Below are 27,232 nucleotides of genomic sequence, written 5' to 3'. Positions count from 1 at the left end.
GTTTCTTAAATTCACAGAGCCTTCGTTTCTTCATCTGTAAAATGGGGCTAAGCTATCTATTTCTTACCGTGATCTTTAGGGTCAGATGAAACACTTGAAGTGTCCATTTCCAGTGCATCATGAGTACTCAATAAGTTGTAACCATTATGATTAGGCAACTAACATTTTACGTGACTGACTCATTTCCCTACTATAACCCATTTAAAGCAGCTTAATGATTACTGGTTAATGTATGTAGGTCTGTTTGGTTTGTATGAATACAACTAGTTGCGACCAGAAAGCAGAACAAATCCTATAGCCCACAATTTCCTAAGATGCTTCTAGAACACTAGCTAGCCATACAGTGTAACAAAATGGGTCATCAGGAATATGTTTTCTGTTCAAACAGATTTGGGTAAACCTTAATAAAAGTCAAACTGCTGTTTATTGTAGGACTTTTCAGAGGCTTTAATATACTATCATGCATTGTGACTTTCCAGAGGCAAATAGTACAGACAAATTTCCTAACTTACTTGACCGAAAATAAAATAAAATAAAAACACATTAACATGAAGTTAGTAGATTCAGAAAACACTGTGAAGAAGGGATGCCATAGCCGTGTTCCCAGCCACTTGCCAAGTGGCATAAGAGGTGTTCACTGCAGACGATCCAACTTGCCTAGAGCGGCCATTGGGAATGTAATCTAGTTCCTCTTGAAAGCAGAAATTTTCCCCCCCCAAATTGAGTTGTAGCCTATGAGGGAGAAACAAATTGCCACCCCACTGTTCACACTTCTGCTCTGTCTGTAAATGTTAGGAACTACCGTAAAACGACATTTGAGTTCCTGCGGCAATAAATACACAAATACAGATTTTCTCCAAATATGGCTAGGGCATCATTCCCCCCCCCTTTTACCACCTCAGAGTCCCTAAACAGGTTTGAATCTGTTGACAAAGCTTTTTAAAGCCATCTAGCTGACTTTCTCTTTCATATGCTAGCAATCTGTTCACTCCATTCCCAGGGGCCTCAGATGGAGCTCTCTCTCTTTCCTCCTCTCTCTCTCTCCTCCTCTCTCTCTCTCCCTCTGCCTCCCTCCCTTACTCCTTCCTTTCCTGGCGCCCCCTTTCTCCCCCTTTCTTATTTCTTGGCAGACTTGCCCCTGGATAGACAAATGGTAACTCCTTCTTTTACTGGCACTCAAGCACCAGAATTTAGTCACTCCCACTCTATGCCATTGGCTAAGTAATTACTTGGAATTTGTTACCGCGGTTTAACTCTGTTCTCCACCCACCATTGATACCAGAGGAGTTTTACCTGCAAAAGAATGAGGTCCTATTCTCTATGCACAAAATGTTCTGGTTTTCCCCAGACTTCTGTGCCCGAGTGAATCTCAGGCAAAAAAAGAAAGTTCTGCACATCCATCAACATTGAGAAGGCCGTGACGTCCCTATCTAGAGCTGAAGCTGGAGATTGAACATGAAAGGGAAAAAAAATCTTGTGGCAAATAAGGAATTGCATGAAGCTGGCACTCAAGGTTGAGGAGGACCATTTTCTAAGGTTTATGTGATGCTGCTTGGGCAAGATTTTCTTTAGCCTCTTGTACAATCTTTAAATTAAATGATACTATGCACACTTTCAGGATCCTAATGGCAATAGGCACGAAGGTGAGATATAGTCATGACTTCATACTTGTGGGGGCAGCAATTAGAGCTTTGCAAAATTGAGGCAGAATTGGGGAACACTGTCGTCAGGATTGATGATGTAAAAGTAGATTCTGCACCATAATGTGAGTATCTGTTTGTGCTCCCACTCGTGTACTTCTAGGACCTGGAGGCTTGTGGGCACACAGTAAGGGCCCAATAACTGCTTATTTAAGGAAAAAAAAAATCTTCAAAGTGAGTGGTGACTTCCACCGTCTATCTATGGTCCCCTCTATCTATGGAGTTGAACTCATGGGTAAGTTACATCATGACTGAGAGGCATGGCATTATACTTAACACTGGCCTTGGAGACAGAGGGCCTTGAGGGTTAAGGGCAGGGTCAGCCCTGTCCCATCTGTGTGACTTTGTGCAAGTTACCGAGTCTAAACCTCACCCTCCTCATCTCTGCGGTGGAGACGGTGGTCCCTGAGACACCTTCAGAGCAAAGATTGGTTAAGCCAAGGTATGTCAAACCTTTGACTGCACCTGGCTTATTGGAAGCCTTCACTAAATATTAATATGTTGAAGATAAACTTTGTATCAAATCAGTTCAAAAAGAGTAGGTCTTCAGGTAGAGTAGTATAGAACTAGATGCTAGGCAGTATAAATTTTATGTACTATATACTATATATACTAACTTATAAATGCAGGCACTGGGTCCAAAATCAGATGTGGTGCTACATGGCACTGTCCCTCATCCTCAGCCCTACCCAGCACCGTGGGAAACACCAGGACCACAGTTGATCAGGCATCCCATAGAGAGTCACATAAATAATCACTTCAAAAGGTTGCTATGGGTCAGTGATTTTCAACCAGGGAGAGGTTTGCCCCTCAGCCCAACCCCAAGAACACTCAGCAGTATCTGGAGTCCTTTTTGGTTGTCCCAGCTGTGGGGATGGGGACGGCAGAGTGCGCTCTGGGCTTCTGACGGGAGGGGGGCCAGGAATGAGAACCATCAGTAGCGTCCAAACTTGAGAGCTTGGGTTTTGAAAACATGTGACCTTTTAAAGACTCCATCAGAGTCAACACTTCTCAAGGATAAACGATTTATAAAATTATTTTCAGAGTATGGAACAGGGTTCAGTCGAGTGGTTCAGTTTGGCTGTGAGAACTGGGAAGCGAGATGGTTCTGGGGAGCCCAGATCTGTTACACTTCCTGGGGCCCGCTGGCTGGGCAGCAGGGCCAGTGCGGTGAGGTGCGGCTTTATGAAAATATGCCTTGAGCAAATATTCTGCTTGGGAATATTTATAATAAGTCATTTAAAAATACTCGAATGCACTGACTAGCAACAAAGATCCTGATTAACCCAGATTCCACTAAAAATAGGAAGAGCCCATTGCATTTAGGCAGAGTTATTTCATTAGTGGGTGAGGCAGGCAGAGAAAATAAATTCTAGGGAATAACAATACTAACAACAACAACAACTCTCCTTTGTCAAGCTTGGGCACCGTGTTGCATGCTGTGGTGGAGAGTGGGAAGAGGAGAAACTTTGGGTCTGGAGTCCTACCTCAGCCCTATCACCTACCAGCTGCGGGAGTCTGGGACACTTATTTCTTCCTTTCTGTTGCTTATGGTTTTGTCTGTAAAATGGGAACTGGAACAATATGTGCCTCATGGGACTGTGGTGAGAATTCAAAAGAATAAAGTCTCCGGGACACCCAGCACAGTGACTGACACATATGTATGCTTCTAGGAAATGTGAAGTAATTCTCTTTGGAATAATCCTTCCAAAAACTGTGGAGATCTGTCAAGACGAGAACATTGAGAAGCGGGAAAACTGTCAGAAAGAGAGTTGTCTGAATTCCCTCAAGCAGTGAGTCGCCAAGCTGGGTGAAATTCCGGAGCCCACCAGGGAACCCTCGACGGGGAGGGCTGTCCGGCGCGTCTAAGGACACAGCACTTGCCTGTCGAGGAAAGCTGTCCTCCACTGCCTCTCCAGTGAAGGGCATTTTAAGCTGATTTTGCCCTCGATCACCCTGCCGCCATTGCTGCCGTCCCAAGAATGGGTTCTCAGGTCCCCGGCGGGAGCATTAGATCATTCAAATAACGTAAATGGTGGATTTCACACTTGGAAAGTTGCCCTTGGAGAAATAGTGAGAGGTGTGTCAGTGTTCCCGTCAAGAACTAGCGCTCAGCAGACCCGAGTGCCGGCGCGAAGTGCGTCCCTGCCCTGATCACACTGCCGGGACCTCGTCACGTAGCTTCCGTCAGGTGCTCTCACTGGAAGAGGCCTGGAGGGAGAGACAAGTCTGTGGGCCGCCAGCAAGATTCGGAAGGGCCACTGTGTGTGTGTGTGTGTGTGTGTGTGCGTGTGTAGGTGCCTGTGTGCGGTTGTGTATATGTTTGAGTGTGTATGTGTACATGTTTGAGTGTCCATGTGCGTATGTACTTCTGTGTGTGCCCGCATGTGTGTGTATGTGGCATGAGTGTGCATGCGAGCGTGTGTGAATGTGTGTCTGTGTGTACCTGTGTGTGCCTGTGTGTGAGTGTGCCCATGTGTGAGTGTGTACGCACCCGTGTGTGCCTCTTTGTGTATGTGTGTGTATGAGTATGTATGGGCTTGTGCTTCTGTGGGTATGTGTATGTGCCTGTGTGTGACTGTGTGTGTTTGTACCACTGTGTGTGTCTTCCTGTGTGTGCCCTCGTGTATATGTGTGCCTGTGCCCCTGTGTGTGAGTGTACCTGTGTGTGGTTGTGTTTATGTGTCGGCATATATGAAGGTGTGTATATGTGTATGTGAGTGTGTGTGTGTGTGTGTGTGTGTGTGTGTGCGCCTGTGGGTGTGTGCTCTGGTTGCAGAGCTGAAGCTGCCTTCACCACACAGTCACCCTGACGAATGCAATGGCATTTGTCGAGGCTGACATTGGAGTCATGGGAATAGCTTGGAGCTGGGCTGCTCCTAATTATATTTAATTGCACAGCGTGGATTTGACAGTGAGTTTGGTTTGAAATGGGTGATGTGAAGGCTTGACAGTGTCTTCCCAGCTTGACAGGACTGGGGTGGAAACAGTAGCTGATGAGCGTGGCCCCACCAACAGCCCTCATGGCCCGCTGGGGGAACCTCCGTGAATGCCCCAGGGTTCAAAGTCACAGTGGCGCTGAGCTGTGGCAGCCACACACTCAGGCCTCCGCCCACCCCTCTTGCCTTCATTGCTTATGCTTTTTTTTTTGTTTTTTAAAGATTTTTATTTATTTATTTGACAGACAGATATCACAAGTAGGCAGAGAGGCAGGCAGAGAGAGAGGAGGAAGCAGGCTCCCTGCTGAGCAGAGAGCCCGATGTGGGGGTCGATCCTAGGACCCTGGGATCATGACCTGAGCCGAAGGCAGAGGCTTTAACCCACTGAGCCACCCAGGTGCCCCTGCTTACGCTTTTTTACCACTTGATTTTTTTTCTGGCTTATTTTTTGGCCCAGTCATCTGGTGATGGGTGAATTGAGGAAATAGATATCAGAAACGACTCCAGTTGTGAAATTCGTCAGCGTCCTCCCCAGGCCAAGACTCCAACTGCATCATTTGGTGTAATTGTCTACACTCAGCACAGCTGGGGTCCCTCACCAGCAACCATTCTTTACATGCTCTGATACCAGAAATTTTTCTCAGGCTCACCCTGGTTTTAAAATATTTTGTTGACTGTTCCCCTTGCTGTACAGAAGCTTCTTCTCTTGATGAAGTCCCAGAAGTCCCTTTTCGTTTTTGTTTCCCCTGCCTTTGGAGACGTGTTTTGAAAGAAGTTGCTCTGGCCCATGTTGAAGAGGTTACGGCTTATGTTCTTCTCCAGGATTTGGATGGATTCCTACCCCACGTTGATGTCTTCCATCCATTTAGAGTTTATCTATGGTGTAAGAGAGTGGTCGGGTTTTATTCTTCGACACGTGGCTGTCTAGTTCTCCCAGCACCATTTATTGAAGAGATTGTCTTTTTTCCATTGGATATTTTTTTCCTGCTTTGTTGAGGATTAGTTGACCATAAAGTTGTGGGTCCATATCTGGGCTCTCGGTTCCACTGGTGTATGTGTCTGTTTTTGTGCCAGTACCATGCTGTCTTGATGAGGACAGCTTTGTAATAGAGCTTGAAATCAGGCAACGTGTTGCCTCCCAGCTTTGTTCGTCTTTTTCAACATTTCCTTTGCGATTCAGGGGTCTTTTCTGGTTCCAAAAAAAATTCAAGATTATTTGTTCCAAACAAAGAGGCAGCGTATGGAATGGGAGAAGATATTTGCAAATAACACTTACAGACGAAGGGGTAATATCCACGATCTATAAAGAACTTCTCAAACTCAACACCCGAAACACAGATAATTAAGTCAAAAAATGGGCAGAAGACATGAGCAGACCCTTCTCCAAAGAGGACATACAAATGGCTAATAGACAAATGGAAAAGTGTTCATCCTCATGAGCCATCAGGGAGATTCAAATCAAAACCACACTGAGACACCACCTTCCACCAATTCGAATGGCAAAAGTCGACGAGGCAAGAAACAGCAAGTGTAGTAAAAGTTGTGGAGGAAGGGGACCCTCTTACACTGTTGGTGGGAAGGCACATTGGTGCAGCCACTTTGGAAAACAGTGTGGAGGTTCCTCAAAAAATAAAAAAGAAAAAAAATAGAAAATTTGGGGTGAGGTGAGAACAAGAGGAGGGTTCTGAGCCGAGAAGTGACACGGTGTGCCTGGTGTTTTAATCAGATCACTCAGGCTGCTGAGTGGGGATCGGACTGCGTGGAGGGGAGGGTCAGAGCTGGGAGACCAGTGAGGAGGCCACTGTGAACCCTCACAGAGGCAGGATAGCAGGTTGGACCCAGGGAGGGGCACTGGAAGTGTAGCCTACGGTCAGAACTGGATATGTCTGCCGGTGGAAGCTGCAAGGTTTACAAAGTACCTAATATCTTTCAGGAAGGTATTAGTTTTAAAACAATTACAGCATACCAGTTCACAACAGTGAGCTTTAAGAATATGTCTGTTACATAGTTGCCTGAAAGCATCAAGATGAATAGCAGTAGGATAGTAAAATTCCCCAGTTATAAAAATTCACACACACACAAACACACACACACAAATACTATTTTCATTTTTTAAGAAAATTTAAATGTATCAAATTAGAACAGTCATTTCCTCTGAGAATGGAGGTTGCAGTTGGGCATGGGAGTGAAGTTTTGGTTAGTTTCTGCAGGATTTTTGTTGTTGTTGTTTCCCAGGGGGCATTCCATTCATTGCTTTTCATTATTCTTTTATTAAAGGAGAAGGGGAAATATTCAGAAGAGGAAAATAATTCATATTCTCGAGCTTTTAAAGACCTTTCAATAAAGACCTTAACTAGGGGCACCTGGGTGGCTCAGTGGGTTAAAGCCTCTGCCTTCGGCTCAGGTCATGATCCCGGAGTCCTGGGATCAAGCCCCACATCGGGCTCTCTGCTCAGCAGGGAGCCTGCTTCCTCCTCTCTCTCTGCCTACCTCTCTGCCTAGTAGTGATCTCTGTCAAATAAATAAATAAAATCTTTAAAAAAAAAAAAAGACCTTAACTAGTCCCACACCCTATCCATCACGCATTTGTGTTCAGAAAGGTCATTGTCAAGGTTTGTTTCAGAATTTGGTTTCCTGATGCCAAATGTAGGATGTTTGGGGAAATCGATCTTTTCCCCTCTTCTGTGGCCACTGAAAACAAAATTGGGTGCTGTTGACTTGCAGTTAGAGCCTCCTCCTGGAGGGGAGCAAATTCTAATAACTCTTCACCCAATAGTAGTCAGAATTGGGGTGGAAGATGAAATAATTTCAGGCACTCAGAAATTGCTCTTCTAGTATGTTGAGGGTCATGTGAAATGAAACTGCTCTTTCTCGGGTGTATTTGCATCTTCCGGTTTACATGTTCCATCCTCCAAGGATTCGGGGAGCTCGCAGTGACAGCCCATCAGTGGATTAATGCAGTGTGACTAAGAAGAGATCGTTGGGGGACCCTTGGGTGGCTCAGTCGGTTAAGCGTCTGCCTTTAGCTCAGGTCATGATCTTGGGGTCTTGGGATGCAGCCCCATGTCGGGCTTCCTGCTCAGTGCCTCTCCCTCTGCTCATGCTCTCTTCCTCCCTCAAATAAATAAATAAATAAAATCTTAACAGCAACAAAAAGAAGAGATGGTTGTGTCAAAGACCTAATCTCTCAACTCTGATCAGATCTCCTGTAAAGTCCTGCCCATACGGAGAAGATAGGCATTTGAGGAAGAAGAGAGTTTTAAAATTTCAGGGAAATCTATAATATCCAAAGGCACATCTGGGCCTTATATTTGACTTTTTCTAAATATGAAATTAACAAAAATAGCTGCAATCTTACTACACACAGCTCTCAAACAGTCAATGATGATCTGTATAATGGAAGTTGTCATATTTATCAGGACTAGCAACAGTTACCATATAATTATTTGCCAACTCTGAGTCCACTGTGACTGACTCGTTTTTTAAAATATGTGAAATCAGACATTTCAGAGACTGTCAAAAAATGCCACCACTCTAAATTTTCTTTCACTTAAGGGCACTAGTGACAAGGCATGGTGCCACATATGGATTTCTTTGAGTTTGGAAGTCTGCCATCAGCAAGGATAGGGCCACCCATGGATTTGCTGCTGCTGTATCAGATTGGGGGAAAAATTGAATTATAAAGAACATTGTTCACAGGTTGTAACTTCCATTGAAATGGTGACTGCTTAAAATTTGTCAGTGTTGAAGTCCTTCTACTTTTTTTTTTTTTTTAAGGCACTTGCCATTTTTACAGATTGAAACATCAAAGAGCATGAATTAGCTGCAAGAAGACATTAACTACACTGGTATTCCCCAAAGGGGTTGATGCCAGAGAAGAGTTTAGATGCATTGTTCTCAACCCAGTACGGTTTTTCCCACTCAGGGAAGACATGGCAATGTCTGGAGACATTTTTGCTTATCACAACTTGGGCAAGGTGGTCCATTGGGATCTAGGTAAGGGATAGTGCTAACCATCTCCCAATGCATATGATGGCCCACCTGCAACACAGACGTGTCCTTCTCCGTGGGTCCTTTTGATCCTGAATTTATCATAGATACCAGAGATGTGTAGGCATGCCCATTCACGTAGCTAACTTAAGGCCAAATAATAAAGTACTGTGTTGATGGACTTGGGCTTCCACAATAAAATATCATAGACTGAGTAGCTGAACTAGCAGAAATGTATTCCTTATAGTTCTGGAGGCTGGAAGCCTGACACCAGAATCCCAGTATGGTTGGATACTGGTGCGAGCTCTCCTGCTGGCTTGTTGATGGCTGCCTTCTTGCTGTGTGGTCACTCAGACTTTCCAAGGTGTGTGCACTCAGAAAGGGAGACAGAGATGGCAACCCGCTGGTATCTCTTCTTATCAGGGCACTAATTCCATCATGAGGACCCCATCCTCATGGCTTCATCCATCTCTAATTAACCCCTTAAAGGCCCCATCTACAAATATCTTCACATTGAGGATTAGGGCTCTGCTATGGTCTGAATTGTTTGTGTCTCTCCCCCCACCACCATTCCTCTGTGAAATCCTAACCCATAAAGGTGATGATATTAGTAAGTGGTACCTTAGGGAATTGACTAGGTCATAAGGGTCGAGCCCTCATGAATGGGATTGGTCTCCTTATAAAAGAGACCCCAGAGCGCTCCTTAGCCCTACCCAGGGAGCATAAATGGGTTCTAATCAAGGGCATCCCCTATCTCCTGAGTAAGAAGCCCGCACAATGTGATCATCTGGATTTTGGAGAAATTACAGATTACTAATTCAACTGTACTCTTCATTCCTGCTTTTTTTTTTTTTTAAGTAGAAAACATGTACTGTAGTTATCTTGTTCCCACCGATAAAAAGTGTGCTATTTTCCAAAGAACAGAGGACAGTTATACTCCTCAGTAGAGGAATGATGTGGTCTGGGTTGCAGTTTGTAAAGGTCTTTCTGATTTCTCTGTGGGGAAAGATTCACTCTTGTGTAATCAAGAGTGAACGTGCTGAGAAGTCCAAAGACTCTCGCCACAGTCCAGATTGGAAATGATGACAGGGGCCGCCGTAGAGATGGAGAGAGGCAGGGGATTTCCGAGATACATTTACAGATCAACATGACTGATGATAGAAAGGAATCAAGAACTCCATGACTGGCAGGTGGATAGAAGTTTCACTCAACAAGATGGCAAAGTCTGGGGGAGGAAACGACCTTGAGTGTACCTGTGATGAAGGGCAGGGTAAGGGCTCGAATCAGAAACTCTGCATTCGATGCCCTAAGTGGAAGATAGTAGTTGAATGTCAAGTAGTCGTCAGGTGTACAGATGTGTCTGGAGGTCAGAGGAGGGCCGTAGGTAGGAGACTAGTATTTGAGCATCGTAGCACGTACACAATATTTAGGAATATGGCTTGGATAAGACCTTCCTAGTTAGAAAGCTAAAGAAGAGGGCTGATGGTGAATTCCCAAGGCACTGCCCTGTTTGGAGGTCAGGTGGAGAAAGAAGTTGAGAAAGAAGCCCGAGAGAGGTAGCAAGAAAACAGATGTGAAGAAAGGAGAATGTCTTGGAAGGATAGAATGGGCACCTCTGTCAACTGCTACTGAAGGACAGAGAAGCGTCCAGAATCTTAGCAACATGGGCATCTTCAGTGAACTTGATCACACAATTTCTGTGGTGTCTTAGAGCAGGAGCCCAGGTCAGCATTATTTGAAGATGAAATGAGATGTGAGGAAAATTTGCTTCAAAGTTAACACTTGTCTTCTGTTATCCATCAGCATCCTAGACTTTCTTGTATCAGTGATATTTGAGACTTACGGACTTGCAACACTAATAATCAAATTTAAATTTGTTCAGCTGATTTTGTATGTGTAGGACACATCCTGGTAAATACCTTTCAGTTGTTCATTTATCCTTTTTTTTTTTTTCAACAAATATGTATGACATCTGTCGCACAGATGGGTGCTTAGGGTTCCAGAGGTGGATGAGACATATAACTTCCCTACCCTTTTGGTCATTGTCTTAGACAAGACAAAAGAAAAAAAAAATAAACCAACAAATAGCTGTTTAAGTTGAACAAGCTCCTTGGAGGAAACAAACATGGTGCCTGCATCGTGAACATTGGGTGGGGCCATTTTGGTTGGGTTGGTTTACAGAAGGGCCATCTGAGGAGGTGACATTTTAGGTGGAAACACGAATGATGCAAAGATCCACCACGCTGGCCAATGGAGCATAGCTTTGCAAAAGGCCCAGCCCAGCAGGGCCAAGAGTCTGCAAATACCTTGAGTGCGTGAGAGCTACCATATTGTGGGAAGCAGAGCGCACAGGGGGCAGGCATATGGTGGGGCTGGACAAGTATGCAAGGGCCAGAATATGCAGGGATTTGTGGGCTTACACCGAAGATCTTTCCAAAGTTGTCTTCCTGACTATGTCTTTGAAAAAGTGTTCTGTGATCAGACAGAACTGTTTCCCAGCACAGTATTTCTAGACAGCATCTTAGTAATTTATATTTAAAAAAATCTTAAGACACATGCATACTTTAGTAATTCCATTTCTAGGAATTTATGTTAAGGAAGTAACTTTCCATATGCATGCATTTTTGTCTAGAAGAAAATTTGCTTGTATCTCTGCAATTCCTTGAATTCTGTGCTGAAAGCCAATAGATTTTATGACGTGTAATTTATACCTCATGAGAGCTGATTTTTTAAAAAGAAAAGAATGATATGACAAAATATTAAAAATAATGTCATGTTCATCAATATGAGAATGGCTAATATGTTCTGATCCATCCACACACTCTAATTATACAATCGTAACTATTGCTGGTAGTTACTTTACTGACATGCAAAATATCTACGATATTTAGTAGTAGATAAAAATGAGTCAAACACAAAAATAAAAATAATTTTATTTTAATTTATATTAGAAAGATATGGTGTCTGGGTAGCTCGGTGTCTGCCTTTGGCTCAGGTCATGATCTCAGGGTCCCAGGATAGAGCCCCACACTGGGCTCCCTGCTCGCCAGGAAGCCTGTTTCACCCTCTCCCACTCCCCCTGCTTGTGTTCCCTCTCTCACTGTGTTTCTATCAATAAAATCTTAAAATCAATCAATCAATTAATGAGAGAAATAAACATATCCTATAGATATACATAAAAAACCAATATTAAAAGTCATTTTTCCTGAGTGTTGGGATTATGGGTAATTTTTACTCATTTCATTATGTTTTCCTTTGTTATCCCACATTTTTTGCTCCGACCATGAAGGACTTTGTGATTGGAAAAAAACACTAAAGTTATCACCATGTTTAAGCAAGACAAACGTTAACAGCCATCAGAAAAAGATCTTTTCATGATTAAGAACTAGAGCCTCGGGACATCTCTGGAGACCACTGAATCCAGCCCCCACCTCATTTCGGAAGAAATGAACATTAGAATTCACATCAGCTGTGGTGACCAACTGTTTTGGAAAACAGGCCAGATGGTGCTCATTGTCCCTCTCTGGTGTGCTTTGAGGGGGTATTATTGGCCTTCTTAGAGCAGCAATTACAGAACATCTTTGCAGCTAGGTCATTCCAATTACCTTCTAGCAAAGGTGCAAGATATTTTAAAAATTTCTCACTATCCCACAGTTTGTCTTTGACATACATTGACATGCATTTGTCCAAAGGATGTCTTGTTTATGTCTTGAATTTTTCTTCGATAGGATGCATTGAATTATGCAACCACGTCCTTCCTCATTTGAGTGGCTGATCGTGCAGGCAGTAGAGCCTGATTATGAACCTGCAGTTTGCACAGGCGAATCTTGTGATTACATATGTCCACAGACAGTTTAGCTTCATGGTCGATGGCACAATTAGGATAGATGAGTAACGAAAGTTGCATTGCAAGGCAAATAGCATTTCCAAAGTTTCCTAAGAAACAGGTGTACTGAAGGGGCACCACACGTTCAGACTTTTAATTGGCCAAACGTGAATACTCATTTTTATTTTTAGAGCCAAATGGAAAAGTCCATAGCAAAGACCTTACTCCAATATGTATGACCTTGCATTTTTATTGTAAAGCTAAAAACAACACCCAAGCCAATGTAGACTAGTAGTCTTTCCTCAATGTTTCATCTTCCCTGCATTATTCGTGTTGGGGATTGTCTCTGCCACACATGTTCTGAATATTGGAGACCTGGAGATGCTAAGCAGCTAACACTCAACATAGTTTTTTTATTTTTTTTTTAAAGATTCATTTATTTACTTATTTGACAGAGATCACAAGTAGGCAGAGAGGAAGGCAGAGAGAGAGAGGAGGAAGCAGGCTCCCCGCTGAGCATAGAGTTCGATGCGGGGCTCAATCCCAGGACCCTGGGATCACGACCCAAGCCGAAGGCAGAGGCCCTAACCCACTCAGCCACCCAGGTGCCCCTCGACATGGTTTTTGATGGGCAACTGTTCAACAGGTATGTTTCGAACACCTACCTCGTAAAATGGTCCTAGGCATTCAAGTTCAGGGCATGCTTCCTAAATCCTGGAGTTCCGTGTAGCATAGATGAAAGGATTAAGAGTTAAATCTCAGTTCATCTCTAAAGGAAGTTTCAGGACATCTTGCAAATGTGTGGGTATTGCAATACAGTATTGCAAATACACGTCTTTGTTGGGAGTCCTGTTCTCGGGTCCGTGCTCAGGGGGAAATCACATTTCTCAAAGCACAGTTTCTCTCTTCTCTAGGATTCTGCAAATCTACCTGTGGACAGGCTTGGGGCTTTCCTTCCATGATTCCTAACATCCTAGAGACTTCTTGTTCGTTCCACTTTAATTTCTCCCTTCCTCCAGCCAAAAGAAGTATTTTCTAGGAGTACCAGGGTGGCTCCGTCAATGGAGTGTCCAACTTTGGGTTTTGTGGGATTGGGCCCCACATCCAGCTCCACACCGATGGTGGAGCCTGGTTAAGATTCTCTCTCTCCCTCTCTCTCAGCCTCTCCCCACCTCTCTCTCTCTCGGGGGGGGGGGGGAGTATTTTCTGCTCTGCTGGGTAGAGAGGCAGACCTTTTATTTATCATTTATTTCCCCAAATTTGTTGGCCCTGCTTGGAGTCTTTACTGTTCTCCCAAGGGTTTCCTTCTTGAAATTCCCAAACAGGGAAGAGATCATTTTCTCTGCTCTCTGCTGCCACATACCTTCCCTGAGCAGTGATAGCAAACCAGCCCGGCTCAATGATCGCCACAGTGGGGGCCCAGGAGGGCTGGGCAGGTGGCCGAGGAAAACCGTCTGGCTTTTACTTATACTTAGGTTTACGCATGTAGGAACGGATCTTTACCAATAATTATTACAGAAATCAACTTTGGCATCTTCACCCAGTTCTTATGCATGGCAGTCAGCCCTCTAGCCCTCGACGCGTGGAAAGGGAGGCCGAGGGAAGGAAGAGCGGAAGTCCTCAGAGTGTGGGTAGCAGTGCCTGGCCTCTTGGGTCACTGCTGAAGGAATGCAGATTCCATGCACACTGTGAAGTGATTTCTAGACAACGCTACGCGGTTTTCACCCTCACAAAATTGCGAATGACCGAATAAGAGTCTTGCAAAGAAAATATAGACTGAAAATAGCAAATGATTGTGTAAGCATAAACCCGTACCAAGCCAGCGCTCTTCCTCTGCTACCTCTAGGATCTATAATTCCCCACCATATTTCAAGGTGAAGTGAAATCTGGTGGGAACTGTCCCACCCTCTCTCCCCAGGATGTTGCGTGTGAGGGGAGTTTAGACTGTCCATTCAGGGTAATGGTGATGTTTTAACCGTGAAAAGCCATGTGCTTTTTAAGAGAAACTTGTAGGAAAGGCCTTTTAAAAATGAATCTGGGGGTGGGCGGTTAATATTTTAAAAATAAATAAAAATAAAAACATGGAGACAGAATTTCTAACACGTGAAAAAATATTTCTGAGGAAGATATTTGTTCGGTTTGTGAACCTAACAAAATTTTAAAAATGAAAAGATAAAATCAAATCTTCAGCTTAAAGGGAGGATGTATGTGAAGCTCTGGGGAGTTGTAGTGGTGGCTGACTTAGTACTTCTGTATTTGATAAATACCCATGGTTTTCTTGTCAAAAAAAAAATCTGCTATTCATTTTAAAAATGAAAAGATATCTGCTACTTAATTTATGGAACTGGTGAACTGATTATCAAGAAAGCAGGATTTTTAAAAAAATTTATTTGAATTGGCAGTTGGACTTGAAAACGAGCACCAACATCTAGGATAAATGGCTATACTAGTGTCCTTCTGTTTGGATCCACGCATCTTTTTTTCTTTGTAATTTAATATATTTATTTGAGAGAGAGAGTGAAAGAGAGAGAGAGAGCATGAGCAGGGGGAATAGGAGAGGGAGATGCAGACTCTCCACTGAGCAGGCGCCCGAAGCAGGTCTTGATCATGGGACCCTGGGATCATGAGCTGAGCCAAAGGCAGAAACTTAACTGACTGAGCCACCCAGGTGCCGCTCCGTGTATGTTTCTGACATGTCTTTGTAACGCTTGACTGACATGGAAAACCAGCATTTAGCTTGGAATCATACTTTTAAATCATTGTTCTGTATGCATTTTATTTATTTATTTATTTATTTATTTATTTATTTTTAAAAAGATTTTATTTATTTATTTGACAGAGAGAGACCACAAGTAGGCAGAGAGGCAGACAAAGAGAGAGGAGGAAGCAGGCTCCTGGCTGAGCAGAGAGCCCGATGCAGGGCTCGATCCCAGGACTCTGGGATCATGACCTGAGCCGAAGGCAGAGGCTTTAACCGACTGAGCCACCCAGGCACCCCTCTGTATGCATTTAAAAAAAATAATAAAGCGTATATTTATAGTAATTTTTAGGGAACAAAAGAGGTGTTTTACCACAAATATATGAAATTAAATTTATAACTACTAAGATGTTCAGTTCTTTAAAAAGTTCTATTTATAAAAGTCTATTTTTAATTCAGGTGGTACAGCATACATAATATAGTGTAGTATGTATTAAAAATATAGAATAAATTATTATACACGTACTGAAACGTAACCACAATTTTTAACTGGGAGGAATGCATGGATATTTACTTCTTAATGGGCGTTGGGCTTGGAAACCAATGACATAGTAATTACATTTGAAGAAGGGTCAAGGTAGTAAGCAAACGTTCTGATAAGGTAGAGAAGAGAGCACTTAATATTTCTCAGCTTCTCATACACACCTGCCCTTAAAGGATTTGCAAATTTAAGGCAACACTTAGTCCCCTACCGGCTTGTGCATTTCAGAGCCTGGACCAAGGGAGGGGTGCCCTATTGCCCTGGTCCTCCCCTTTGTGCTCACGGCCATCATTGCTTTTGCTCAGACAGGTCACACCGCTTGGACTGTCACCCTCCCCTGATCTAAACTAACCTACAAAGTCCTCCTTGACCTTTTCTGGTGGAAATGAGATTCTGCTTCTTCTGAAATCCCAGAGCAGGGATTCATGGACTGGGTCGGTCTGATGTCTCGTGGTGATCATGGTAGCTATTTGAAAACTTGGTTTCCTCTGCCTTCCCCTCAAAGAGCCTGATTCAGGGGAATTCAGGAAAGGGCGTTGCTTGGGAATCTGTATTTCTGGAAAGTCTCCAGCCGGTTCGAGTGGTCAGCGATGCTCAGAAATCAATATTCAAGAGATTGTTTATTGCATACATAGCACATACCCCTTTGTGGTATCTGCTACCTTTTTAGAAATTAGCTCGTCTTTCTAATTAGCTTGTAAATAATTCAGAATCAGAGATTATTATTGTTACTGTTTTACCCTAGTGAGTAAGTCAGACATCATTTATTTATTATATAGTAAGGATTGATAGATGGATCTGAGTGCACTACACTCTTTAGAATGACTCTGTGAAACCTTGCAAAATATTGAGGGAATTAATGGAATCCTATGGAAAAAGTGGTGACAGCAATAATTGAACCACTTGAATGCCAATAGGTCGGTTATAGTTTTCATTCTCAAATTTTTATTTAAAAAAGGTGTTTCTGCCATACCTCGGTGTGTTTCTTCCAAAGTAAATGATCTTTTAAAAACTTAAAAACCATTTCTACAAATTTCTCTCCAGTTATCTCTAACCAAATAACATTCAAAGTATTTTCTTTTTAATGAGGGGAGCTGTGAATCAGAAAACAAATATGCAGAAACCTATTAACAGGCCAGTAATTTAGAATGAAAAGAAAGAAATTTTCTACTACTGAAAGAGAGCTCTAATTTACATGCAAATGTGTGGAGGAAATAAAGGTTTGCTGGAATTTATTTTTAATAGATACCAGATCTAGATAAGAGACAAGAGGTAAAAATTGATGGCCTCACAAACCCACTGCTGGTTAGAACTGCAAAGAAATGGGGCAGTGTCCTTAAGGATGAACTATTTTAATAATAATCTTGCCACTTGAGAAAAATTATTAATTCATCTAATTAACATTTGTATGTAAATTATTCATTACTGCAACTATCAGAATAAAATTAGAATTTCTAGGTTCATAAATTGTCCATGCTTCTGTCTTCTCTAGTATGAGAGATGCTGCATTTGGGAAGAACAGCAACTACTTTAATGAAATATAATTATAGATGGTGGAAAAATAAGGGCACAGAGTGTTATTATAAACCTGCTCTTAGCAAACAACTATGTTTAGTTATTTTGGCATTAATAGAGGACTAGGCCCATTGGTTATTTATTTGTGGTTTTTAAAAAGTTTCCCTAGTGTAGTGGTAATTAGCTGGTGGTTTTGATACTTGTTAATTAGCGATGTTTTTTCCTTTCATAAATTGGACTCTGCTAGCCCTCTTTCCCCCAGAAGCTCAAGATCCAGCATTCATTATGGAAACCAGATGAATGAGATCAAAAGATTTCTCATCTCTTTTCTTCCTCACTTTGGCATCACCCTGCTTTATCCATTGACAGCTTTAGATTTTGCTCTCAGTTTAGGAAGAAGCCCATTGACAAAGCAGTATTTATGAAAGCCTGTAGCAGCTAAGGGACGGCGACCCGACCTGGGAATAATTTTCCCTGAAAATCTCTTGCTGCAAAGCAGGTTCACCTGTCACGGCATGGGAAGGGGTAGCCCACAGAGGGGTTCCCAACCTGATTATCTCAAACCAGCGAATCAATTCGTTCTTATTCTTGGAAGAGCACAATACTTGTTTCGACAAAATAAGCTTGAGAAATGTTATGTATCAGGCCCGTGATACATCCTGTGTGCATTATCAAGTAGGTCCTTTGTTCTGGTATCTTCAGCTCATGCTATGCTCTTACTCAGAACCCTTCCTGACATCATAACCCTTTGAGAATCAAACCCAAAGTCCCCATCATGACCTTCGACACAGATAAGAGGGTTTCCTCCTTGTCTGTCACCTCCGGTGTTCCATGCAAGTTTTTCTGTGCTCGATGCCAGCCACGGCGGTCTTTTTTTTCTGGGCTTTAAACGCAACAAGCTTGTCCTTGTTTTAGAATTTGTGATCTTTGGTTTTTCTGCCTGGAGCGATGCTCTCCCTCCTGATCTTTCTATGGCTGCCTCTTCTTTAAAATCCAGCTCTTACCTGAACTATCACTTCGTAGAGAGAGATGTGGTCCTAGCAAAATCTTTGCTTGTCTCTCTAAAGAAGCTACTGTGGAGCTCTATCTTAATGGTCCTCAACCCTGATCACTCGTCATCTGCCATGCTTGGTAGAGATTACCCTCTACCCAGGGTTTCTGATTCAGGTGAGTCTGGGATGAGGCACAAGAATTAGCATTTCTAAGAAGTTCCTAACTGTTAGGTTTTACAGGCGAGATACACGGGACACCAGGCGAGATAGGCACAAGGCAAGGTTTATTAAAGGCGTCCTGGGGCGAGGTTCCGAGACTCAGGAGAGGAGAGTCAGGGAAGTCGCGCCCAGGAAGGGGTTGAGTGGGCTTTTATTGGGCCAAGGCAGGGCGGGGGCTCATAACCGTATTTGGTAAGGTTAGAGGTTGGGGGTTGAAAGGTCCCAAAGTGGCTGATTTCTGTTTCTCACGTAAGTTTTGGTTTACTCAAGGTGACATGTCCTTGACAGATGTCCTTCTGGCAGGAAAGTCCTGGGTAGGGGGAAGATGGCGGTCTGGCGGCTGTTTTGTTGTTCCCCCTGCATTCCCAGGGCCGCCGACGTAACACTAGCTGCTTCTGATCTGGAGATCATTCTTGGAGAACTACTGCTCAACCCTGTTACCTGATTTTAATTCTCTTCATTACACCTCTCCCTGATATTTTGTTCTTGTTCATGTAAATATTTGTCTACAGTTTGTCATCTATACTCAAATATAGGATCTGCATTCATTACTATCTCTTCAGTAACTACCATGTAGTGGACACGCAATAAATGTTTGTTGACTTATTCATTCAACCAACAATTTTGCATCCCCATTTTGTATCTGGGCGAGGAGCCAGGGGTACCGCGATTAGTAAGCATGGTCCTCTCTCTGAAGGCTCATGAGCTGTTGAGGAATACCACCCCCAGTGAGCACAGTCTTTCCTATAATGTGATAATTGCCATAATGAACCCATTAGTACCTGACAACACAGACGATTGTGGTTAGCGGGTTTTCTGGCATTTGGATGGAAGTGAATGAGTTTATGGAAACTAGATTGGGGGTTTCATAACCTATAAAAATTGTGTGTGCCTCTGGATATGAACATGGCCTTCATAACTGGGAAATGCTAAAGAGTTACCTGATTGGCAGTCTCTCGACAGAGCTCGTTAAGACTTTGCTGTTTTGAAATGACTTTGGATGAAAAAAATAGGGGAAAATTTTCTCTTGCTTGCATTTATGAAGCCCAGCAGAAATGGGCTTGTGAGTGTTTCATTGTCAGCAATAGATCTAAGTTAATTATTCAAAAAAAAAAAAAATCCCAAAACCTGGTTGAAGCAAAAAAAGAAAAGAAAGAACAAAAAATGGGGTTAGGAATCTAAACCATGTGGCCAAGGAAAACAGAGATTTTTAGACACAATAAAGTTAGATATCTAGTTGTTTATAAGTTTACAAACTTACAAGTTTATAAGTTTCATCAATTTCAAGGGAGATATATAAATTCCGAGTCAAATCCATATTGCCCTTTCCCTTAAAGATCAGTTACGGTTGAAGCTTGACTCCCTGTCTCCACGGGGTTGGACAGATCTCCTCATTATGTGAGCGATTACCTACCTTATTTTAGCCTATAAAGAAGCCTTTTATTTGCTGCTAAGGAAAGGAAGACAGATCATTCAGTAAACAAGCCAAAAGAAGCCCGATTCTCTAGTCCTCAAATTAAGACTCTGTTTTACCATTAGTTCTCATAAGAATAAACAAGTTGTAATGTTTCAAGTGCATCAGAGGTAAATAAAACCAAACCATATTACAAAATAAATTGGTGGAAAGATGCCTTCGTATTTCATAGCAATTAGCTGCATGATTGGTTATTGTTTTGCCTTGAGTTTTACACTGGAAAATCAAATTTGAAGATTAGGTTGGGAATAATGCAAGGCATTGGCTGCATTTATTACCAATTACTTTTTGAAGGCTGTACTTATGCATAAAACTATTTGAATTTTAATGTCATGAGGAAAATTCCTGACGTGGAAAGTTTCATTTAAAATTTTAACCTGAGGAAGAAATTCATTAGTTGTCTATTACCTGATGACTTTGGGCTGTTGTAATGAAAAAGTGGCATTAAAAAATTATTTGTTGAGCAATTGCTTTTCAAGGCCTTTGGTGTTTACAAAGCGTAAAAGATGCATATGTTTCATGAAAGATGGTTCATTGGAGATCAATTTAGGTACTCATATATTCATAGCCTCTGTGTTTTGAAAATCCTAATTGCCAACACCAAATTAAAGTCATCGATATTTTAAAAAATGTTCTTACATTTTATTATTGCCGTGTTCTGCATATGGGGTTATAAATATTTATATACCTAGGTGGGATTATGTCTCTTAGAGTCTCCATAAAGTAGATATATAGAAAACGAGAATGTTTTCAGAAAACAGAACAACAACAACAAAAAATCCACCCACCACCAAAACAAAAAAAAACAAAAAACCAAACAAACAAAAAACCCACTACCAAGGACCAGTCATTTGCACTCTTCTCTGTGGCATTTTCCTTTCCCTGCTCCATGGGACCCCAGAAGGGGAAAAGGGACAAAGCAAATTTTAAGAAAACAGTAAAATCCAAGTCTTCAGCTTTGCTCAGTAATACATTGTACATAGTGTCATGGAGATCTGACTTGAAAACCAACTTTCAAAAACATCAAAACAGATGTCATGCCTTCTGTGTCACTCCTAGGGCTAATATTTCCACTCCTGTAATGATTATTGCTTATGGATGTTGCATGTTCATTATCTGACTTGACTCACTCCTTTAAGAACTTCAGAAAACTGCCGATTTCCACTTCACTTTGGGCCAAATTGATCTCTTTCATGCAAATCTAGGTGATGTGTTTCTGGGGGTGAGTGTATGGGATTGGCCTTTTGGAAAGCTGTTGTTCCAATTCATGCAGGAAAAAGCTCATTGAGAGGCTCTCTGGCTTGCTGAGACTTACAACAATGGCAGCAGCAACCATAATAATGGCTTCTACCATTTGTATGGTGTTTACTGTGTGCCAGGAATGACCTATGTCATCTCATTTAATCTCTGCCTCTTCCTGATGTCCTGCTACACTGATCCCCCCATTTTAGGAAAGAGGACCTTCAGACACAGAGAAATGGAAAACTTGCTTGGGTTCCCATAGCTAGCAAGTGGTAGTGCCAGAACTTGAGCTTCACACGGCCCAGAACCTATGACCTTAAACAATTTTACACCATCCATTGGTATGAATGAATCATTCACATGTTACGTGCACGTATATTCTCTTTGTAAAGGAGAGATTAAATCACAGTAGCATGACTTGACCTCAACTCAGTCATATATTCATACTTGGGCACTAAGTTGAAGCAGTAATACTCAGAGGCTCAGTAACTGGTACTCATGGGACCACCACATTTGCAGTTCCTGCTCACTTCCTGAAACAGAGAGGAAGATGACATGTTTCTTAGTGCACAAAACGAGGTGTAGCAATGGGCTTGCTTTGGGCAGTGAAATATGAGCAGAAGCAGTGGAAGCCAGCACACAGCACTCCATGTCCTCTCTCCCAGCTGCAGTCACTGGGGGACGCATTGTGATGTTTCCATTGACTGAAGCAGCTTCTATCACTGAGCTGAGTCATGGTCCTGCACAGAGAAAGAAACACTGATTGGATTAATCACTGTGATTTTTGGAGCTGTCTGTTATATCAGCATAACTTAATTGAACCTGACTAATGCAGAAATCATCCACATAATCCAGAACAGACTATATTAATTAAGAAAGGATGTTATTATTTAAATTATTTAAAGTCATGAAAACATGAAATTTAAAAGGTTACTTGGGGACATTTGCTACATCCCAGGATGTTGTTAAGGCTTCCACGGTGTCCTCAGTCTGCAGTTTGTAAACCATTAATCTCTACAAAGCATTGCTCCTTCTCTTGTAAATGACATTTTCTGATATCACCTGGATATAGTTGCCGTTTTATTTAAAATTCTCTGAGCAGTTATGCTCAGTCCCTGGAAATTGCTTGCTGGTCCTAAATTGATTGGGTCAAAGAAAATCCAATTTCCTGGCTGGCTGCATCAGCCTACTTCCCCTAGAAAATCCTTTTGTGTCTAGAACTTAAGAACATGAAGAAGCAGATAGCTACCAGGCACAGAGTGCTTATACTATGCCATACTTGAGTTAAGTATTTACAGCCAGCATCTAGTTTGGTGGATCCAGTTTCAACGCCCTCCTCTATAGAGGCTGGGAAAGATAAGTACTCATATTCACAGCTTCCTGTGACTCTGTGATGCAGTCTGGCCCGTTAAGGTCTAATCTAAAGTTTGGATGGGTTCTCCAACAGCTGTCACTTTAGTCTTAAAAGTGATAGCTTAGTTTGGTTGTTCCATTTCATCTTGTTGTTAATGCAGCTGGAACCACAGCGGCCATGTTGGGAGTCTGATGGAAAATCCAAAAGACCTTCCCATGTGAAGCCGTTGGAATAACACCAGCAACTGTCTACTTCCAGACTCTTGTTACCTACAACTGATAAACTTCCTATTAGGCTTTCTGTTACTCATGGTGGAATGCAACCCAACTGATATGTACATGAATTTCCTTACTGAAACCTCACAGAATGCAGAAATGGCAATAGTAAGATCATACCCATTCTAGAGGTCAGAAAAAGAAAGTCCAGATAGGTAAATTAATTTTCCTGTATACTGTCTTCCTAGCAGGTATGACTTTCTATAGTTTAAGCTCGATGAAGAGGAAGGCTTGTTCATCACTGTCTTGTTGTAGTTCACAAAAATTCATCACCATTATATCTGATGATATACCTGGAATATGCCCAAAAATCTGTTAAATGAATTAATAAAGTCATACAGAGTTAAGGAAGAATTTCAGTCCAGGGTACTCCCACGCTCTTAACCCCATTGTGCCAACATGAATGCCAGGCTCCCTATCAGAATCCCACTCTTAATTCCCTTTTTGTCAAAGTGAGAGTTTTTGTACAGATATATATCATGGGATTATCTCTTTCAGGAAAAAAAAAATACCTCTTAGGAAATAATCTACTCTACAAAGACTCTCTCAAAAATCACAAAAGCTATCACCCAACACTAAGATATTCTAATTAGCAAATTCCTTCTGGCATCATGCAAACACCCAAAGGAAAGAGAAGAGCCAGAGATGTTTGGAAAATTTTCCTAGGGGAAAAGGTTGGGGAGGAGGAGGAATCTCCGTCTGCTAATTAATAGAATGAACTTGAGCTAAAGAGCCATGTGGGACTGTTGTCGTAGTAACATGATCCAAGTCAGAAAGCATTTCTGTGAGTTGCTGTTCCCAAAAAAATAAAACAAAACGAAACAAAAAACCCCTCTTGTTGTGGAAAGTGTGGCTTGTGATGTAAGATGCCAAATTTCAGGCCTAAACTTGGAAGATTTTGAAGCTTTTCTCCCACGTCAGTCACAATAATCCCCAGATAGAGGGAAGATTGTTTATAATGTTATGCCAATAATAGCCAGGGGAGAAAAACACAAGGTAATCTGCAAGCATCATTTGTTAATGTTTTTAAATGTCATTGAAAAAGAAAATAATGAGAAAGATTAATTCCAACAGTCCTATCTTTTCTCATTTCTTTTGAGTAGTTAAGAAAACTTCTGATTTAAGTAGATATGTTACATTAAATCTCTTCATTAGAATGCTTTAAATATTACCAGTTATATAATGTGTGTGTGTGTGTGTGTGTGTGTGTGTGTGTGTGTGTATCAGTTAGCTACTTCTGTGTAACAACTCCCCTCCCCCAAATGCACTGACTTGGTGAGCATTCATTATTGATTGATTGTGAGTCTGTGGGTTGGCTTGGGGTTCTGCTGATCTCTGCGGGATTTGGCTGATCTCAGCTGAGCTTATTGCTATGTCACCTATAGACCACGTGAGTGGCTCTGCTGATGATGTGGGCTCCTTCAGATGTTCAGGGTTTGTTACCTAAACGCTGGTCCCAAACAGCCTTGGCCAGAACAGTTGGGGTCTCGCCCATGTGATCTCTTGTGTATCAGGAGTCTGGTCCAGGCTTATTCACCTGACAGAGGCAGGGCTTCTAGAAAGAGCAGAGGTGTCTAGGGCCTCTGCTGTTAGCTTTTAGCTTTATTCATCATACTGCTCCTAGCTATTCTTTGCTCAACCTTGTAGAGTTGTGCTCTCCCTATGCCCAGCCTCTTATTCAGAAGAGACTAATGGGACTGCCCTGCAGACATCTGGAGTTCTTTGTCTCCATAGCTGCCTCTTTTCTGGAGCCCTATCCAGTATCTGCCAGCGGCCTCAGCTCCTTTCTCTCTTCTCAACCCTGTGAGATCACCAGGCCTTTCCCTTTATTTTCCTTCTTGGACTTCAGTCTAGAGTGTGCCTTGTAAGCCACAGAGCTGTGACAACAACAGGGCTCACTATTTGGTATTTAGGAATCAATCCTTACTGACCATTGACGGCATCTGAGACGGTGATTTCATAGGTTTCCCCCCGTTTTCTAATTTATGGGTAATTCCAGGGCTGGGTACTCCACTACGACCAAAGTTAGATGCCATTTTGAGCTGGAATCCTCGTCTAGTGTACTGTCTACAATTAGCGTCTGCTCTGTGATATTTTTAACCAGACTCCTCCTTAGCATCTTTCCTAAGCAACTAGCCAGATTGTGGTAGAAAAGCATGTTCATTTTAATATTTTATTAAGCATCTTAAATATCTAAAACATTAGTACAAAAAGAAACCTGAATAAGGTCCAACCTCTACAAAAATCATTTCATTCTATTACCTTTTGAATTGGATTATTCTTACTGCTCTATTAGCAGAGATGATCAAGATGTGATTCTTTTCAGTAAATATCCTGGATCAGACTCACAGCATCATTCTTTTTTTGCATCATCAAGAAGTCTTCCAAATGCACTGCCTTTTTAAAAGTCTGAGTTCACCGTGGTAGCAGCAAATATGTAATTTCATTTTATTAGGGTACTGTTATTATTTTTATTATATTTCAATTAGGAAAGGGGTTTACCTTAGACCCTTTTTTTTTTCCTTATGAATTTTCTTGCATTTGGATTAGAAATGTTGTAAGTTTGAATTTCTTTTGGTGCCTATATGTCCTTGCCAATTTCCTCCTCGTCAGGGTGCCTGCTACAGGGATGATAGTTCATGTGCTTGTAACTCCTAGAAGAGCACCACACACACTTAAAACTGTAAGACACAGGGAGGGTAAAACAGCAGACTTCGTATTTGTGTTAAATCTTTAATAGAAGTCTTTATTAATAAAGTTCTCGGAGGAAGTCTGTAAATATTTAGATAAACTCTGATTTTTCCCCCCATAACTCAGGGTGGATTTTACAATAATGTTCATGACCCCAGGCTCAATTTTTATGAGCATTTTTCAATTCTTGGTCCAGTGGAACAGAAATAAAAATCATCGACCACATCAGTGCACTAACAAAATGTTACATCACTAAATTGCCCAGAAGGAGCCCCTGTGCTCCCTCGTGGAACAGTATGCACACACACACACACACACACACACACACACACACACAAAACCTGTACACTAAGGCAGAAATCGAAGCCCAACCCTTAATCTGGTCCTATTTCTCCTTTCTGAAGAAGACATCTTGGGCCTTGTGGACAAACAAAGGAAGTGACAACTTGTGGTGTGGTAGCAATTTCAGATTAATGGCCTACTCACACGTGAACACATAAAGGAATGATAGCCAGTTTTAAGTATTCATCATTTCTTGACAACCTGCCCTAATGGCACCATTTTTATAGCTCAGTAGTAAATTCTGTTTTCAGACGGAAACCATTCAGTTATATATCATCCACATTTGTAACAGTTCTCCTACTTTTTGGCTCAAAATTCAGAACCAAGAAGGTGTTTGGGAGGGAGGAGGTGTCCAGGGGATGCCTTTCCAACGAGTCGAGAACTCTCGTGTCAGCTTTAATTTTGAGTTAAATGCGAACACGATGATATTAAAAACACACCCAAAGAGCATTGCCTTTGAAGTCAGAGATAAAAAGCACATGCAAAATAAGAGATAAGCTCCCTTTCTCGATGATAATGCCGTCTCAATGCTATGAAATAGAAATATAAATGGGATTTTTGCCCCGTGGCTCGTTTGATCAGCGATACATTTCTTGATGGTGTGTGTTTATTCCAAACACTGTAATAACAGGTTGACATCATGAGGGCTCATTGTCCATTAGTGGAAATTGCGAAGACATGTTTGGAATAACAAATGGTCATTCTAACTACAACACCCTTAATTAAAAGGATAGTTAATATCTTTTTGTGAGAAGCCTCACGACACCTTTCTGTGCGTCCCTGTGTTCTAAAAGCCTCCTTCCCTTGCCACCTGCTCTCAAGGCAAGATAGAGCCCCTCTGCTCCAAAGTCAGATTGTGCTGCTCATCTGTTCAATGCCCCTGTTCCTTCCCATCTTAGAGTGAAGGCTAAAGCTTTCTTCACACCAACAAAGCTCCAAATGATAGGGTTTGGCCAGAACTAGCCCATTCTAATTTGTGCATAGCCAATGAGCTAAAAAATGCATTTTTTAAAAAAAGTATTTTAAATGATTGAAAAAGATCAAAAAGGAAGAATATTTTGTGTCATGTGGAAATTATGTGAAATTTACATTTCAGGGTCCATAGGTAAAGATTTATTGGAACACAACCATAACCATCCACTTAAATATTATCTGTGGCTATAGCGGAAGTGAGTGCTTGTAGCAGAGACGGCATATCTCTGTCTCAACAGGGACCCACAATTCCAGAATTATTTACCATGTGGTCCTTCGCAGAAAAAATGTTCTGCCCTCTGCCTTATAACCACTCAGGGACTTTGCTTTACTCCTTTGGCTTAACATGATTTTTCCCTGCAAACATCTTTGTGGCTTTGGGCCTCATTTGCTTCTGGTCTGTCTATGCAGAGGCTGTCCTCTCCCTGAGGCCTACAGTGTCGTCCTGTAAACGGGTGGCAT

The 27,232-nt window shown here is 42.0% G+C and overlaps 1 protein-coding gene across 1 annotated transcript in view; it reads left to right on the top strand.

Annotated features, from left to right (window-relative positions):
• The window catches only part of DOK5 (docking protein 5), a 373,470-nt gene that overhangs the window by 108,748 nt on the left and 237,490 nt on the right, over window positions 1-27,232 (top strand). The window lies entirely within an intron of this gene.

This window comes from Mustela erminea, chromosome 7 (assembly GCF_009829155.1).
Source record: "Mustela erminea isolate mMusErm1 chromosome 7, mMusErm1.Pri, whole genome shotgun sequence".
Classification (NCBI taxonomy): domain Eukaryota; kingdom Metazoa; phylum Chordata; class Mammalia; order Carnivora; family Mustelidae; genus Mustela; species Mustela erminea.
The sequence above is the reverse complement of the archived record's forward strand: the minus strand, read 5'-3'. Positions and strand labels throughout refer to the sequence as shown.